Below are 14,352 nucleotides of genomic sequence, written 5' to 3' on the forward strand. Positions count from 1 at the left end.
GAGTCCATCTCGTAATTAGCATTTCTTTTGGCTTGCTCTAGACAGCTTCCCACTCAGAATGGTAAGCAACACTTTAAGAAACAAATACTCATCTCTCTATTGACTGCAGAAGGAGGGTGAGTGTTCTGACTCATCCTGGTAGCACTGACACACTCATTTTAGATGTTCTGATGCTAAAAGTGGGCATCTAAAGTAGGCAACAGCAGAGTCAGCCTTACTCTTGAAGGGCACCTAGCTTCTTGTAAGTATTTACAGTCTCCATCAAAGATCTTCCATTCCCCAAAGGCAACAGTAAAATACTCAGTTCCAGCTACAGACTTAAGTCCTCAATTAGTAAAATCAAATGAAAATCCACCCGTTGCCCTGATACGGCCTTACACCATTTAGACTTGATTCTACTTTTCACTTATTTTGCTAAGACGACAGGTTCTTCTTGGTGAAAAAGCCCCCCAGGCTGATAGAATTAAGGCAAGACAGATTCAGCAGACTGGTCCCCAAGCTAATCTGTTCCCACAAAGGAAACTTTGCTGATGCCATGGCAAAAAGAAGAACAATTGATGGCATAAGAATGAGAATGTTTACATGCTCTATTAGAATGACTTAGAGCAAGCTTTCCAAGACCTCCTCCCATGCTACTTCATTAGTTGAGGCAATTTGGAAATTTGTGAGACTGTGTGACTCTTGGGGCCATCTAAAGTGCCAGAAGGTCAGTGTCTGGAGAACAGGTTGTCATAGTAGTTCCCTAACCATTGGCAGAACTGTTCAGTGGAAAAGCAGCATGACCATTCAAAGACATCTGGAATCCCCTGGAGTCTATTAATTCCCTGGTAAGAATGCTGATAAATTGCTTGCAGGGAGAAAGAAAATATCTTTACAGTCTTTGAAGTATCTTCCTTGTGTTAGATACAAAATTTATTCCAGATACACAGGGTAACAATGGTAACAACACTTTTGACATTATTCAGAGCATAGCCAAGGTCATGTGATCTGGCTTTATGACTAGAAATTAGAAAATTTGGTACTCTAGGTTTAATGCCTAGAGGCATTAACAGGGATAAGGCAAATGTGCTGCAGTTAAGGTCTATCATTGATGGAATACTGGTCCCTCAGTGTTTTGAGCAGTTTTCTTTCTTGTTCTTTATGATGGACTATACAAATATGCCTTTAGTTCAGAAATTTGGATGTTTTTGCTTGAAGTATGGCAATGGGATGTTCTTTGATAACACACAGCACGATGCCATAGAAAGGTAGCTCTGCTTTTTGTTTTATAGGCAGATCCAATTTTTTGCAGTCCCTCCCTTTAAAGAAAGTACTTACTGCAATCTCCACATACCACGGGTCTTCAAAGAATTTCTGCAGTCCAGCTCGAGAGCTGGCTCTCCAGCCAGATTGTGCTTTTACTCTGACATCATCTTCATCAAAAAGCCTCTTTTAGCCTTGAGCATGCAAGCCTGGAGGTCACTGGAGGTCAGTAAGAAAACTTGATCTCTCTCCCTCATTTTTCTTGCCTCTTGGTCATAAGTAGAAAGCTAGCTTTTCATCAGGCCCTCACTGCTTCCCAGGTCCTCTCCTATTACCTACACCTCTTCAAGGTGCTTTCTTGGTCGCAGCTATAATTCCCAGTTGCCTGCATAACTTCTGCAAGGCCATTTACTTTGGGAAGTTCTGCCTGAGTTTTTTCAGCTTCTCTAACCTTCACCCTATTGATGCTTCCAGTTCTGCCAGTTCTTTTTTGGGTGCTTGGATTTTTACAGGGACATAAACAACTTAAGTTTCTAGTGCTGTGCCAAAGGTGAATGAAAGCTAGATATCTATCTTCTTTGGATCATTAAAAAAATCTCGTACATGATCTATCATTAGACAGTTTCTTACAAACTGTTCTTTTGATGTGTTTATAATACTAAATAATAATATGATTATATTGTTAATTATTATTATAATTGCTTTCTTTGGGAATTTGAGCTGCCTTTCTGTAGCTAAACATGCAGTGCTAGATTTCACGGTTTAAAGTGAATGTTTAGTCCAATCCACGTACCATTTCTAAGCAGTCAAACAGAATTTTGGAGGTTTTTGTGTACAGTGAAAAGCCAAAGTATTTTACTTAAAGCCCATTCAAGTGAGTGGACATTCTGACATTTAATTAATTAGCATTAGATTGGGGTATTTGAGCAGGGAAACTGTTAGTTCCTGTTGGTAATGTTCAGGTTACTGAGCATCAAAGCAGCATTGCTAACTGTTGCCTGGCCACTTAGCTCTGCCAGATGCAGGACTGAGGATGACAAAAGACAAGTTTTCTAAGCACTAGTCTCATTTCATAGTTTTTTGGGGTGAATGGTTGTTCATCCGTCCTACAACCCATGCCATGTCTCCTCCAAGAGTCCTCCTATGCTCTCAGCCACCTAAAGACTGCCAATGTTTTGAAACAGACCTAGAAGATGTATTTACATGACCTAAGTCTTCTCCAGTTTCCACCAAGTACAAGTGTAAACTTGGCGGAAAAACTGCTATTACACATTAAAAACAAAATGAGCCCCAAACAGCACCCCCCACCCCATAAGGACAAAGAAGAGAAGGAAGTTTCCTTTCTGGAAATATAGCAAAAAGGAATTAATTCAAGGGAAGCCATAAAAATCACATGCTGATGCTGTCTGTAGAAATTCTGTGTCGTAGACAGCAGCTTTCTAAACTCATTCAAACTTTTTGATAACTGATTCAAGACAAATGGCCTAATCACAACTTACAGCTTAGTCTTATACTTTTTCTTTAGGAAATAATGTGAAAGTTATTGGAATGGTAAAGTTAGGAAACAGTCCATGTAATGATAATATCTTGAGATAGGTAAATAGGTCAGATCCTGTTTTATCTAAGAGAGGTGCAACATCTCTGTTCTGACTGTCCCACATTTAATTCAATGGAGTTCTCATTCTTTTTCCCCAGCTAAGCCGACTGTACCAGCAACATAAAAATAAAAATTAAAAACATTAACAGTGCTTTCACATCCTTGAAGGATCCCATAATGTGAGAGAACAGATGCACTGCCAGACTTACTGAGTAGGAGCCCGGTGCCAGCCTGCTGTAAGAAATTACTAGCAGTATACCATTTTTGGCAGGGATCCTGATGCAAAGCATAAAACAAGACTCCTTGTCAAGCCAACCATGAGTGCTTAGTCCTGTCCTCCCTCTTTTTGTGGTCTGACAATTGCACTGTCTGCACTCTCAAAGTCATTGAGAATGACTTTAACAAGCCACTCAGTTTTCTAAAGAAATACTAACAGTGATAATGCTCTGCGTATTTTTTAAATTGCTGTTACACATTGCCAGTGCAAGTCTCCATTGAATCATTGCTTCTAAGAAGGTAAACACTTTAATTTTACAACAGCGCTGTTTTCGTCAAACATCTTGCTTCTTACTGCAACAATGCATAAGTTTTCTTTGGATATTTGGTCATGAAGTATTAGGTGTGGGTGCAGCCAGATCAAAGCTGTATGGGGATCACTTGTAAAAGCACAATCCTTTCAACACTTTTTAAATTGAATTAATCAGCAATTGATGGCAAAACATACTTTCTACTGAGATCAGTTATTCTAAAAAACAGAAAGGTCTAGAGGTTAGGGCATGAGTTCAGACTTCGGGGGACACGAGTTCAGCTCTGCCCTCTCTGCCCTCCATGTGGGACCTTGGGGTGTGTGGAAGTGGTGGGGAGGATTAGTTTTCGTTATCTTAGCTCACTATCTGTGACACAGCAAAACAGTATTTTCTGTTGCTCAGAGGGTATTGTGGAAGTGAATATATTTACAGTTAGAAGGAGCTCTCACATTGCTGCAATGAGACGTATCAGTGCCTAGAACAGAAGGGGACTTCTTCATAAGGGGACCGCTTACAAACACTACACACTTTCATGCACTGAAGCACCTTGTGGTAGCTAACCATATGTATACATGCAGACAACCATGCAGATGTCTACTTGTACCAAGTTTCCCCCTGCTTTTCTTAAATATCTTTTCATTGCAATATCTTAAGCCTGAGAGCACTGGAAAAACAGGAGTCATATGATTGTTTAGTTAACTTCTTGTTAGTTAAATTCTATTGAAAACAAATAATAAACATTTTTAAGACTGCGGATATTTGTAAGACAATTTATCTAAATAAAAGGCACACTTTCAAACTTTATAGCTAAACAGTGTCACCTCAGTATTACACATACATGTTTTTTTGTTTTGGTTTACAAAACAATCAACAATAGTGAGAATACCACAAATTTAAACTGTGGTCTGAAAGCTACTTTTTATTTTGAGTCAAAAAAGTGCATGACTTACTTAATTATTTATTAAAAAAGTATTTTTTGCTGGTTTATAGCAACGATAACAGAGACTTGCACAGACATCCTTGGACAGTCAGATGTGAGAAAGATGCTAAAAATTAGTCTTTATTCAAAGGCCCAGACTCTGTATCTACCAGTTGCAGATATTGGCAAAGAGTTATTGCAGTTCTGCACTTTGAACTAAGTAAGTTAACAGCAGCACTAGAAAGAAATAGGAAAAGAATTTATTGGATTCAAGAGGAAAAGATAATAACTTGAAAACTAAAGTAATAAACTGACAGTCCTAAAGAAATACATCTGGGAAGCTGGAATGGTTCTTTGTGACAAGGGAACAGTAAATGTTGTGCCAGTGAAGAAGAAAAGCTTTGCGACACGTAGATCACACCACACTAGTTCTGTGTCTAGATAAGAACTTGATCACATTATGCTACTTGGTTTCCAGGAAACTGTGACTCAACATGGGAAATTATTATTTAGGATAGAGAAGGAAGAAACTAGTATAAAGAGGCAAAGAATTTGAAAAAAGGTAGATGGTATTATAGTTGTGCTAAACCCCAAAATTTTGCTACAGAGAATCACCAGATGAGTTCAAGGAGCAATCTCAGGACCAGATTTGTTACATGGAGTATTTTAATTAATGAGCTGCCACAGAAAGCAGATACGTACCAATTTAATCTGTGGATGAAAAAATGTGGAAGGCATTGTCTGTATGGAGCGGAGTCAGCACGTGGTACCAGATTAAGTTAGCTAGATGGCCCCCGTGAGTGTTGCAATAGAAACTGGAAGTTTTGGCAACGGAGCTGCCAGGGAGCATCACAGAACTGGACTGACCACTTTGTATCACCATCGCCTTGGCAATCTCTTTTTCAACTCCATGCCTCTGGCAACACCTGCAGACATACTGCCTGCATCCCTGGTCCCATGGGATTAGGAGGTAGTAACTTAAAATGGGACACATGCAGGCAAGGGTTTATTGAAGCAATCAGAAGAAAGGAAAACCTGTTTTATAAAAGGACACCAAAAGAGCTTGTCTTGGTTAGTTTGGCAAAACACAGCCGAGCAAGGATATAATTGCTCTCTATAAATGTGTCACAGAATAAATGCCAGAGGAGAAAAAGAACAATTCAGCTAAAATTTAGGAACAGAACAAGTGGGGCCATAAGTAAGTTTAAACTGGAAATTAAATTATTTTAATCTGTAGAAAAACATCACAGTCTTCCTAAAGACATTTTAGCAGGGAGGAAAGAAACACAGCTAGTTTTAAATCAGAACTCACTTGTTCTATGAAAATCTGCCTGGGATGAAAGGGAACGTGGATAGAAGAGGACTAGGTTATGACACAAGGGATCCTTTTTGTTTGTTGTTGTATACCTAAATTTTTGGCAAAGGCCTCAATTTAAGTAGGTTAATCAATTCCCATTTCAAGCAGAATTTTCTTCTTTCCTTTTATGACAGGTCTAAACTCTCCTGGCTACTGCTATTAATGATACGATCCAATATACTCAGATGGGGGTTCCTATTGCTCCACATACGGCTATAAACATCCTCTCAGTAATACTCAGCACTGGCAGCAAAGCACCTTTCTCATCATTCGGACTTCTTATGAGAGACATCTCAAAACAGCTTTTAATATTCTGACTTGGTATCTGACTCCTGTAATTTCCTAAGTAGACTCTATGCTTTACCTAACAACGCTGTTGTCCCTGATACAGATCATTAAATATCTGCAGATGAAATGGAGACACATGTGGCTGGCTTAATGGCCTGACTTTTGCAATGCTCAGTCGTATGGAACGTTTGGCTCTGTCTGCTGCAGTGGTTATGTGCAAAACGTGAAGAAGAGAGCTCTTATGTTCCAGAGGTGCGGTAGGGTAATGCAACCTTCCCATAATGCATTTTAGTTGTGACGTTTCTGAGATTTAGGATGATGCAAAAATGAAGGAAAATGGCAGTTCCATTTCCATTCTGGACCACTAGGAAGAATGACTCAGGGTATTAAGTGGAGAAAATAAAGACAATTTCCACATATACTTGCGAATCAACGACATAACACGAAAAAGAATACAGGATCTCCTCCAAACACACTATCCTGGTTTAACATCCGCATAAGGAAATAGTATAATGGTTTGAGTAAATTTCAGAAAATGTAAAATATAGAATTAACATTAACTGAATAACTTGCAACTGTTTGATAAAATCATAATGTAGAGCATATCATGGTAAATAAAACTCTTTTAAGTTGTGTAAGCAAAACAGCTTGCAGAGTATGCAGTTTAGTGCACCTAGTACAAGAACAAAAGTACATCGTATTTTAGATTCAGGTATATTCAGATGTAGGAAGACGTGAGTGAAGAATCTATATCCAGGAAACACCTACATTCAGCATTACAAAATTAAGTAACATACAAGCATATACTAAGAAAAAAAATGTGTAGAAAGCCACAATACAGAGTTGAGTTTAGGATACATAAGGATAGACATTGTGAGAACAAAATCCTAAGGACGGGTTTTAACTTGTTGAGACATGACATGAAACAGAAGACATTTTAAAAAAATCAATGTCATCATTAATTGAACTGTTCTGACATTTATTTTGGCTGCCAGCAATATCTGATGGCTTTTGGCCAGTCCTTCAGGTAAAGTAAACCTGTGCAGATTTCAGAAAAAAACCCATAGACCCAACAAGAGGTTTTCTTGACAATCTCACAGTTGGAAAACTCAGTTAACAAGGAAATTGTATTGATTTGGATTATGTCAGACAAGGTCATATCCTTGCTTAGTCAATAATAAGAATACCTGCAACATTGGTAGGCTGAAAATGAATAGGGTTTCAACGATACTCAAGTAGGGTATCCAGTTTAAATAAATGACAAACAGATAGGATTCACATACTTTTTGCAAGTGCCACTCAACCAAGTCAAATGCAGGGATCAGCACTTCTACACTCATCCAGAATAAATGCAAGGCTTTTGTTTGCACTTTAATGTCCTCAGGATTATGCAGGCTGTTTCAACTTCACAGACATAATTCCCAGTTCTCGAAGAGCACTTGTCAAGGCTTTGAACACCCTCCAACCAATGTTAGCCAATGCACATCCTCACATCTGAAGTGAAGCTGTGCTTATGAGGCAGGGTTTGTCACACTGTGAAAGATGGTGGGAATCCTAGGAACAGACATATGCTATGTATGTATAGGGATCTCTTACAAGGATTTTGGAAAGACGAGCCAGAGGTCTGCACTATTCCTGCCCTTTTTGGGTAATATATATTCCTTCCCTAAGCAATTACTGCAAGTGATAGGCACAGGGCAAGGTTGACTTTTGCCTTGACAGTACAGCCCTTCTCATGCTCTTTTTTTCAGTTACCAAAGCTTCACTGATACTTTCACACCAAGTACCTGTTCCAGAGACTAGAGTGACAAACTGCTTGTGAGGACAACAGTAAAATTTCCATAGTAAGCTCTACTCACTGCAAATAGGATTGTTAAAACTGTGGCCTGGGATGAAGAACTGAAAAGCGATGGAAACCATGCATTGCTCCTCTCCAAAACTGTCTGAATGAAGGCTCCCTGCTCCAAAGTGCTGTTAGTGGAAAAAGGATTGTTTTTCTCTTTGGTGTGCTAATGGCTGCTAGCCTCCATTGCCCCACAGGAAAGAGGAGAAAACAGGAGAATCTACTAAGGATTGCCCTGGAAATTTGTTTTTTCTGCTCATTTCTTCTCAGATGCTCCACAGTCTGTACTATGGAATAATTGTAGTTTTTCTCCACACCACATGTAACATCACCTACCTTAAGTATTTGTCAGACCATGGGAGATCTGTGCCAAGCATCAGCAAGGCTTGCCATTTCCTTATTGCTTTTAGAAGCTAGGGTTGTGATTTTCAATGGGGACCATAAATTGTCAAATAAACTAACTGAGATACTGGCTTCTACTTAAGCCAGCTTTCATCTCAGTGGCTTGTAGCAATTTCCCAAGCTACATAAACTGCAGAGCACACAGGGCATGGGACACTGTTCTAGGATCTCTCACTTACCAGTCGTTTCCATCTTGTAGGGTCCGCTCAGTTTCATTTCTTTCTCAGAGGCCAAATGCACAGATTCCCTTGCATCCAAATGTCAGGGTTAGCAGTCTAAATGCCATTCTCTGGGCTGTTTTGCCAGGGCAGGGTTTTTAAAGAGTCAAATATCAGGGGTTAAAAAAAATCCCAAAACACCCAAACCTATCCCTGTGAAGGCTCTCATAAACTAACCCTAGCAGAGCTCCACCTCCCAGCCCGAGGGCTGCCAAACAAGAGACTGGGAGCTGTGCTAATCCCTAATTAAGTTTAAGCTACACTAGAGAAGGTTTATTGATTTAGCTAGACAGGTAGAGCAATGCTGACAGGTCAGTCCTAAAGTAGGCATAACTGTAGGAGGAAAAAAGCCTCCATGAGCATAACTGATAGCAGTTGGTGAGCAAAGTGAACTCTATTACAGAAAGCACAGATTTCTTGCACTTGTGCAACTACATCAATGGTACATGACACAGTGGACAAGTGACCTGTGGAGCAACTACAGACCCCAAGTCCCGCTCTCCTGTGCCCATGGCTGCCTTGCAGAAAGCCTACGGTTTGCATCCTTGAACCAGGCCAGCAACTTGCCCCTGTTTTGGCCATGATGGGGTAACTGCTGCTGCAGTCGTTGCTACCACTGTGAACAGGAGGGCAGATGCTCTGCCTGAGCCACAACGGGAAAAAAGGTGAAACCCATCTTAGGTCCCCCATTGTACACATATAATGCTACATACATATACACACACACATATTTATGTATGTGTATATATGTATACGTACATGTACAAGTCTATGTCTATGTACATTTGTAAGGATAATCATTCAAATTTTGTTTGAACATACTCTGATAAAGCAAGATGTGCTTTTGGCTGACATGATTGCACTGGTAAAAGCTGGTAAGATAAACCAGCATGCAGGAATTTTGTCATCTTTCTAGAGACGTCTACTTGAGACAAGGAGAGAAATTACCAAACACAAAATCTGCAATAAAATATTTTGTCTCTCTTTTTTACTGTTGAAGCATGAAGACACATTATTATCTGCTCTGAAAAAAGAATGACTACTTATGCAGTTATTATGTATCTCAGGCAGAAAGTGAATACTTATTCACAAACTTCTAACTTGCTGTTCTCTGGGACTGGAAACTCAGAGGATGGACTTGAGCAGGTCCCAGATGCAACCGCCACACCCACCCCTCCTTCATACTTGTGTAATGGTTAATCTGTTTCTAAAATGGGTTATTCATGTACAACAGTTATTTTAACATTCTCACGGGGTCTGCATGTCCAAGGGGAGAAGAGTTTGTCATTTTAGGGGCCATAGCTAGTACTATAGCAAAAGGTAGTAAAGAAAATGACCCTGAACTTAGCAGAAGATTAAAAAACATGGTTTAATTGGCTGACACATGATAATCATCTTATAAATTCTCCTTGTCTTCTGGCCAATTTGAGGAATAGATACTATTTGAAAAGTACTTTCATAAGCCTCAAAATGAAATAATCTGAAAAGCATAAATACAATAAATGAGCTTTTTAACAATCTAGTCTCACTGGAAATGCTGTAGACAGTAGAATTCTATTTCTAAAAAATCAGGTCATTGCTCTAATTAAATCTGACATAGATATAAAAGCATGCATATAAAGCCTGCATTTAATGTAGAGCAATTTCGCACCTCCAACATGCCACTAAAAGATTACACTACATAGTATTAACGCCTTTGAACCCTGCTATTTTCATCTGAAATTTACATGACACATCTTCTGAGGTATAGTCATGGATCTGTTTCATATAAATGTAGAGTAAGGACCGTTTTCCTTGCACTTCTAGACTAACTTGCGGCATTTAGCTTTGATCTTTGTTGGTGTCAAGACGAACAATTCCTGCTGTTAAGATACCAGAGGCATTTTACTCTTAGGGAGTCACAGTGTCTCAGATGTGCTGCAGGGAAAAACAATTAAAGTAACATGATACTTTCTCTTCTATGGGAAGGGGACAGCAATTGCAGTACCAAGAAAAGTTTTTTCTCCAAGAATGTGGGTGAGGAGCTGGGGGAGAGGAGAGGAACAATTTTAGGCTGAGCATCTGATTGGGACTTCAGTTCTAGGTATGTTTTACATGGGTCACCCAAGGGAAGACAGCTCTTCCTCAGCTGTAATGCAGTTCTAAATGCATAAATGCTCTACTAAGCAAAGCAGATTGTAGTCTAGGCTTTGGCAGTAAGGGCAAAAGTACGACTGCAGGAAGGACTGCAGGTTCCCTGCTGAAACAAGTGGGAGAACAGGAGTGGAGACTGAGTCAAGTCTAACATTCATACCCACAAACTGCCAGTCGACAGACCACTCTTCATAAAGCAGAGGGTGGCTGCAACGGATCGTGTCTCTTGGGAGCAGAGTGAGAGCAAAAGGAGAAAACCAAAATCAGAGAGAACTGAGAATGTGCTGTGGCTGTGCACCGTTCCTTAGAGTTACTGTGTGAGTTAGTGGGTGACCCCTATTTTACAACTGGGACATCAAAGGCTGTAAAGCCAGATGCTATTTAAGAGCCGAGAAATTCCCTTCATTTTAACTATAAAAGGACTGGCACGCATATTTAATGAAGGATTTCAAATTGGTCATAAGAAAAGAAAAAAAAAAAAAACCCTTCAACACTAGTCCTCTACTGCAAACACCTCTGTTTAAATGTCTCAAATTAGATTTTGTTGGAAAAAAGATACTGGCACACTCATAACCCGACATACTTTCCATTATAAACTCATTTCTAGTGTAAACTCTGAACGTACAAGCTACAAATAGCACCTTGACTACAACATAGACTTTCATTGTGTGCTCTGAATTCAGAAACAATATTTGGACTTTAGCTGATTTCTTTCTTTATAATTCTTCATCATTTCTACCATTTATTTACTATTTATTTACCTTTTAATAAAATTTTGTAAGAAACTTTTTCCATAATATTATTCAGACACGAAATAAAAGATGTGTTTGCAGTGAAAGGCCTCACACTTGCTGCTCAGTGAGCAATACAGTGCAGTTCCTTGCTGTGCCATGGCATAACAAGCAGTAAATCCCAGGAAGAAAGAACATGCAGGACTATGGTCCAGTATCCTTTGATTTAATATCCAACCTCTCTGTGCTCACTTCAAACTTTTGGGGCTGTTAAGCACCTCCACTTTGACAGTCAATTGCGATTTTATCCGACGTAATTTTTTTTTACCTTTCCTCAGAAGCCTTCTTTCCCTTCATGAAAACTTTAAACCATTTTCCAGCATGCCACCTGAGTGTTCACCTCCAGCTTAAAAATTCTCCTTTCTTGTGTTTACATGGTAAAAACCCAACAGAATAAAACTTAACTACCTAGCATTCCCTAGAACATCTAGAAATAAACGCTCTAGATGTTCTAGAACAATGCTAGAACAATGCCACTACTTGAAAAAAGAAAAAAAAAGAATTACCTATGAAAAATGAACTAAACACACAAAAAAAATCTAAGGTAAACATTTCTAAAGTGTGTGAAGGTATTTGAGACTGCTGGTTTTTAATGTTTTACAAGAATAAAGAAAAAGACAATATTACCTGTGTAGGCACAGCTTCCATTTTGCTGGCCATCAGAAAAAAGAAGAAGTGATCTAAGTTTTTGGGGTTGTCAAAACAGAGTAATGGGTGCTGTCAAAGACAAATATTGTTTGTTTTTTAGCATACAAGAGGAATGGTTAAACAACGTTGTCTATACTTCTTGGTCACTGAAGGAAAAGTTATTAATTTCACAAGAAAGATCCACAGCTTATTGTACTGATATGCTATAAATTCAGTAAACATTTTCAGCAATGCAATCTAGCTGAGGCAATATCCTGACCTTAAAATGTTTTCTGGCAAAATGTTCCTCACTTGTCTGTTACTTGAGTCTCACAGTGACTCTGTACAATATCTCTGAGCAGTGCACAGGATGCAGTCATTGCATAGACACTGTAAATGGAGTTTGTCACCGTCTGTATATGTTGGCATATTTAGGATTCTCTGCATAATAGATGTGTACAAACAAGCAAAAGCCGTAAGATTTCTCTTTGCTTTGAAACTGCTGAATGTGCTCCAGAGCATAAGTTTTTATTTAAAAAAAAAGGTAAAAATAATTTTAACTTCACCTCCATTTTTACCAAATGACTTAATGCTAGTTGCCATATTTGTAATGCAATTTAAGATGTAGGGATAAATATTGATTTGTAAGAACTAAGTGTTATTTTCATGGTTCTGAAGAAAACCTTCCAAACATGAGCTTGTGGCAAGCAGCTCCATGGTTCCTAGTTGAAACTGCAGTATTCTGCCTAGAACAGTATCTCTTAGAGGGGCCCACAGTTCCTATTTGTTTCAAAGATGTAAAAGTATAATGTCAGAAGTGTAGCAATTATTATTTAAATACAACACAATCAATGCTTTCATGGGTAATAGCTTTAGCAGAAATACTCAGCTAGTTCACCTAAGTCAACTATGGCAAACAGGTGGATGGGCATATACAACCTGCTGAGAGATAATGGGTTAAACCTCTGGTCCTTCCATGTTCCACTTCTGCCACATTGCTATGACGTGTCTCATATCTACCCACAATGGGGATAGGATTAGACATCACACTTAAAGCATCGTTTACTACTGTTTACCCAAGTTCATGTTGACTTTCTGAAACGAATGTCGTAAGTGTCCTCTCCCACATGCTAAAATCTCGAATACCCTAAATTCTCTAAAATCCCTGATATCTTCTTATGCAATAGATACTCAGCTTAAAATGTGAGCCTGGTGTATAGAAACCAGTTTTAACAACAAAATATCTTGGGAATGCACTTAAAGGTGCACAAAGTGGTGCCCTGGCCCAATGCTCCTTATGAGATAAATATGCACAAGATGTGCTGCACTGTCCGGGCTGAACAAGAGGAACATAGAGGAAGATCTGAGATGGGCGATGTGACATGTATTTCTAATGCAGTGGTTAAAGAGTCAAACCTCTTTGATACATATGCTATCAAAGGTGGCTCAGGGCAGTTTGTGCAAACAGGGAGTTGCTAGGACTATTGGAAAAGGCATAGTCTCACTGTGTTGTTTGCCTATGCCAGAATCCAAGGGAAAGGCTGATGCTGTCTACAAATTGAAGGCTGAGTGGAACAATGAACATTACTGGAGCGAAAAGGGCAGCTGCACCTGCCAAGACACAGCAGTTGCTCTCCCTATTGTTGCTTTCCATCCAGTGGCCGAGGGAGAGGTCTCCATACCTCTCTCCTTCTGCTCTTTGTTCTAGCTCTGTCTGTCTCCCATCCTTTCCCTGTGGCAAAATATGCTTGTTGAAGAAAAGGCCTGAACCCTCCTCTTTGGAATGACAAGATTCAGTGTCTCCTTTGTGGTGGTAAATCTTCATGACTGAGATGTCAGGAACCAAAATGTGAACTTTACTTTGTGACATCTTTATCAGGCACATACCCCCAGAAATATAATCAGGAAATCAGCAGAGCAAGGATTGACACACTGGCTGAGAGTCAACCCAAGGGCCTGGACACGTGTTAGGTGGTCAGACCCACGGCACTGTTTGCCAAAGAGTTTTTGTGAAGGAAACACTGCTTGAAAGAAGATTGATGGCATAGTCCTGCCCAAGGCTGCAGCTCAGTGTGGGGTTTGCAGCCTGTCATTGCCTAAGAAGTGGCATGGCTAAACAAGGACTTACCAGTGCAATGGGAAGCATGGCTGCCCAAGTTTAACTTTCTCAAACTTGACTTAACCACCTTCCAATGCCTTGACACAGAGAAGATCACATTCTCTGATAGCTGAATCCTTCCTTCAGCACATAGAGGAATAAAACTTTTACAATAGTAGCCATCCATCTAACCCAAGGAGCTAGGATGGAATACAAGACATATTGACATATGAAATAATTTTACCTGCTTTGAGTATGTAGTAAGAAATGCCTAAAAGTATTCCCATTAAGTCTATGAATTTATAAATTA

This window comes from Gavia stellata, chromosome Z (assembly GCF_030936135.1).
Source record: "Gavia stellata isolate bGavSte3 chromosome Z, bGavSte3.hap2, whole genome shotgun sequence".
In the NCBI taxonomy this organism is placed as follows: Eukaryota; Metazoa; Chordata; class Aves; order Gaviiformes; family Gaviidae; genus Gavia; species Gavia stellata.